This window comes from Phocoena sinus, chromosome 14 (assembly GCF_008692025.1).
Source record: "Phocoena sinus isolate mPhoSin1 chromosome 14, mPhoSin1.pri, whole genome shotgun sequence".
In the NCBI taxonomy this organism is placed as follows: domain Eukaryota; kingdom Metazoa; phylum Chordata; class Mammalia; order Artiodactyla; family Phocoenidae; genus Phocoena; species Phocoena sinus.
In genome coordinates this window covers 72,705,855-72,709,856 of record NC_045776.1, presented here as the reverse complement: position 1 = coordinate 72,709,856, position 4,002 = coordinate 72,705,855, and the positions used below count along the sequence as shown (strand labels likewise).

The 4,002-nt window shown below is 44.9% G+C and overlaps 1 non-coding gene across 1 annotated transcript; it reads left to right on the top strand.

Annotated features, from left to right (window-relative positions):
- The first annotated feature begins 795 nt into the window (after positions 1 to 795).
- On the top strand, positions 796 to 868 carry TRNASTOP-UCA. Its single transcript has one exon. It is a non-coding gene; the product is annotated as a tRNA-Sec (tRNA).
- The last annotated feature ends 3,134 nt before the right edge of the window (positions 869 to 4,002 follow it).

Genomic DNA, 4,002 nt, shown 5'->3' with positions numbered 1-4,002 from the left:
CACCCAGCCAGGCCCAGTTCCCCACTGTTCCCCACTGTTACCGGCCCCAGCCCCAGCCCGGACACTCCATCCCTTGGGTCTCCCTACATCTGCTCCCACTTTGGTAAAGAGCCCTGGCAGGAAAGCTTGGCTGCATCATTTCATTTGAGAGAGTGCCAGCTGTATCCTGCCAGGACCCTGACTAACTCCCTCAGGGTGTAAAACCGAAGCTGCACAAAAGCGAAGCCTTCACCCACCCTGTCCTCCAGGCTCTGGTTTCCCGTCCCCAGAAAGTGTTCCCAGGCTCCTTTGCATCTCTCCATCCAGAAACATGATTGCCTGGTTTCTGTTAGCTTGTTTGGGATTATCAATAACTTGTGAGTCAAGCCAGGCACATGAGTGGACATGACCCCAATGCCAGGTACCGAGGACACTAGTTCAGCTTGATTTCCCTCTTGTCCCTTTGTATCCTCACAAAAGCCTTGTTTCCAGTGGGCGGTGTCCAGAAGCCACAACTTTCTGGAATTACCCATGTCCTATGTTGAGGCTACAACTGATTGACACTAGTCCAGCAGTGAGTCGGAAGTCCTCCAACGGGGACCAGCTTTAGCAAGACCAAGCACTTCCTGGTCCCATGAATTCAGATGTATGTAAGCCAATCTGAGAAAAGTTGTAGGACTAGGAATCCCAGCCAGCAGCCTGCACCTGTATTTGGCCCCTCAGCTAATTTTTGGACTCGCTCATCTGGGTGGTCTACTTTTCCCCAAAAAAGCCAAGGGGCAATTTTCATGATTCCTAAAAGATGTTGTCGGGACTTCCCTGGTGGTCCAGTGGTTAAGACTCTGCCCTTCAAATGCAGGGGTCGCAGGTTCGACCCCTGGTCAGGGAACTAAGATCCCGTGTGCCACGTGGCACGGCCACAAACAACAACAACAAAAACAAACAAAAAAACCAAAGATGTTATAGTTTTGTTCCCATGGGGCTAGTTCATCCTGCGGCTTGGAGCCAGGCTTCTTGGGTTCAAATTCCAGTTCTGCCACTTCCTAGCTGGGAGACAATGGGCAAGTTGCTTAACCTCTCTGTGCCTCAGTTTCCTCATCTGTGAAATGGGGAGAATAACAGACCTTTCCTCATAGGTTCCTGCAAGGGTTAAAGGAGCAAATAAATGTAAAACACTTATGCAGGGCTTGGCAGGTAGTAGGTGCTCAAAAACTAGCTATTTTCACATTTATCCAAATGCCTGCTTTCTGTATACAACTGCAGTTTATCTCACTGAATTCTCACAACAACCCATTCAGTCCCACATTGTCCCTACTTTACAAATGAGGAAACAGGTTTAAAGTGGTTATGGGACTTGTTCAGTCAACAGCAAAGCTTGTAATAGTTTGCCCTCTAGGCAGCACCATCACCTAGCCCTGGGGCTGAAGTGTGACATCCTGGCTAAAGAATTTGTTTGCTCACTTTGATTCACACCCTTGTAAGTCTTTCTGGGCTTTCTGCTTATCAAAACCACAAAACCACATTTTTTATCCTGTAAACACCTAGAGGGCTGTGTGAGACAGAGTTTCTGCAACTTGCTTGATCCTGAGAAAATTGCCTGAGGTGTTTGTTCAAAGGAGGGATCCTCCGGTATTTCTGCTAAGGAGGCAGATTCAGAAACAATGGGGGTGGGACCTTGGATTTGTTTTTTGTTTGTTTTTTTTGGTGGTGGTGTTTTTTTGTTTGCCCTGGTGACCCGGAGCTCTAAAGATAAGTCAGATTTGGAAACTTTTGCTGCGTGGAATTAGAGCGCCCTCTGCTGTCGATGAAGAGGATGACAATAAAACGGACGGAGGCACTCCCAGGCTGTCTGGTCCCTTCCTCCTTCAGGTGTTTTTCCTGCCTCGAGTCTTTGTTCTACCCTTCGGGGTCACTATGTGCCCAGATCAGAGCTGGGCAGGGGCAAAGGGAGTAAAAGGAAGGCCAAGGCTCTCCATGATCTCACAGAATTTACAATCTAATTGAACTGACAAGACATCTTCAGGAAATCATGAGAAATGCATTCAGAAACACTGGATGGGGCCCCATCCGGCAACTATTTCCTGAGCATGAGCTGTGTCTGGAGCTCCACTAGCATAGGTAATAGCACTTGGGAGCCCTGGGCGCCCAGGAATAGAGATACCATGGTTCTTGCCGTCTGTGGCTCACAGCCAGGTGGGGGTCCAGGGACAAACACCTGAGATGGGGGACAGAACTGTGGGCATCACGATAGCCTGGGGAATCTGGCTCATTGGGGGGGTGGGGAGGAGGTACCATTCAAATAAAAATAATGTTATTGTTTTTCTATTTTATATCTATGAAAATAAATATTCATGTTAAACTATTCAAATAATACAGACAAGGATAATCAAGAAAGTAAAAATCACCTGAAATCTTACCACCTAGCAATAACTGCAAATATACCTTTGAAGATCATCTTTCCACATGGCTCACTGTGGTTTATACTGACACACGTATACACACCCAGTCACTTCATTATACATGCAATATTTTATCGAGGTTTCTTTTCTTTCTTTCTTTTTTTTAAGCTTGGGAAGGTCCATTGTTTATTAGGTTTTTTAAATTAATATATCTATCTATTTATTTAGGCGGCGCCAGGTCTTAGTTGCGGTATGTGGGATCTTTAGTTTTGCCATATGGACTTCTTAGTTGCAGCACGCATGAGAGATCTATTTCCCCGACCAGGGATCGAACCCGGGCCCCCTGCATTGGGAGCATGGAGTCTTACCCACTGGACCACCGGGGAAGTCCCCTTTTCTTTTTTATTAAGATCTTTACTGAAATATAATACATACACCATATGGCACCCATTTAAAGTGTCAGTTCAACGGTTTTAGTACATTATCATAGTTGGGCAACCATCATCATAAACTAATTTTTTCCCAATTTTATTGAGATATAGTTGACTTATAACATCATATTAGTTTAAGGTGTACAACATTATTTGATATACATCCATATATACTGTGAAATGATTACCACAATAAGTTTAGTTAATATCTATTACCTTGTAGATATTGTAGAGTTACAATTTTTTTTTGAGGTTTCTTTTCTTTATTTCTCTTCCTCTCCTCCTGCTATTGTTTTTGTTTTTTTAATGCATTCTGCTCTGCCAAAGAGAACTGATGCTGACAGCTTGGAGTATGTCCTTTCACATCTTTCTCAAACACATACATACAACCACACTTATTGTTGATTTGCAGAGAACACTATTCAGTTCTCTGCCCTTTGATGCAAGGAGTGTGCACACTTTGGGTTTCACCCCAGATCTACTAAAGGAACCCTTTGAGTGTGGAGTCAGGAATCTGAGTTTCTAATCCTCAACCCAAGGCTTTCTGTTGCTGCTGGTCCTGCTCCAGTGAGTTAGGGAAGGCTGACTAGTGAATGTTCATGTTGCTGTGAGAAGGAGAAGGGATCAGGAGGAGACCCAGGAGGATCTTGAGGTTCACAGGTGAGGGTCTCCAGGAAACCGGCTTGTGCAAGAGTCATAGATGGGAGACAGTTTCAGGTATGCTCTGGAGATGGCAAATAGTGTGACTGGATAGAGTAGGTGGCGCTTAAGAGTCAAATAAAGTGGGTGGCAGGGACTCTTATGTGGAGAACTTTTGCAAACGAAGAAAACTCAGCCTGGGTAATGGGAGTGGAACGGCTGTTTTAGTAATCAGGTAATGATTATCATTCAGTAGTGGGGAGTGCTTACAATGTGTCAGGTACAGTGCTTTCTGTGTATTACTTCATTAATCCTCCTAACAACTCACGAGGCAGATAGCATTTTCATTATCATTGTACAGAAGAACAAACTGAGGCACAGAGAGGTTAAGCAAGTTGCCCAAGGTCACAAAGCTGGTAAATGTCAGAGCCAGGCTCAAACCCAGGCAGTCTGGCTTTTAATCACTCTTTTATTCCCTCAGCACCTCAGTCTCCTCACCTGTAAAATCAACACAAAGGTGACAAGTCCAATGAGCAGAGTTACGCTTAACCAGA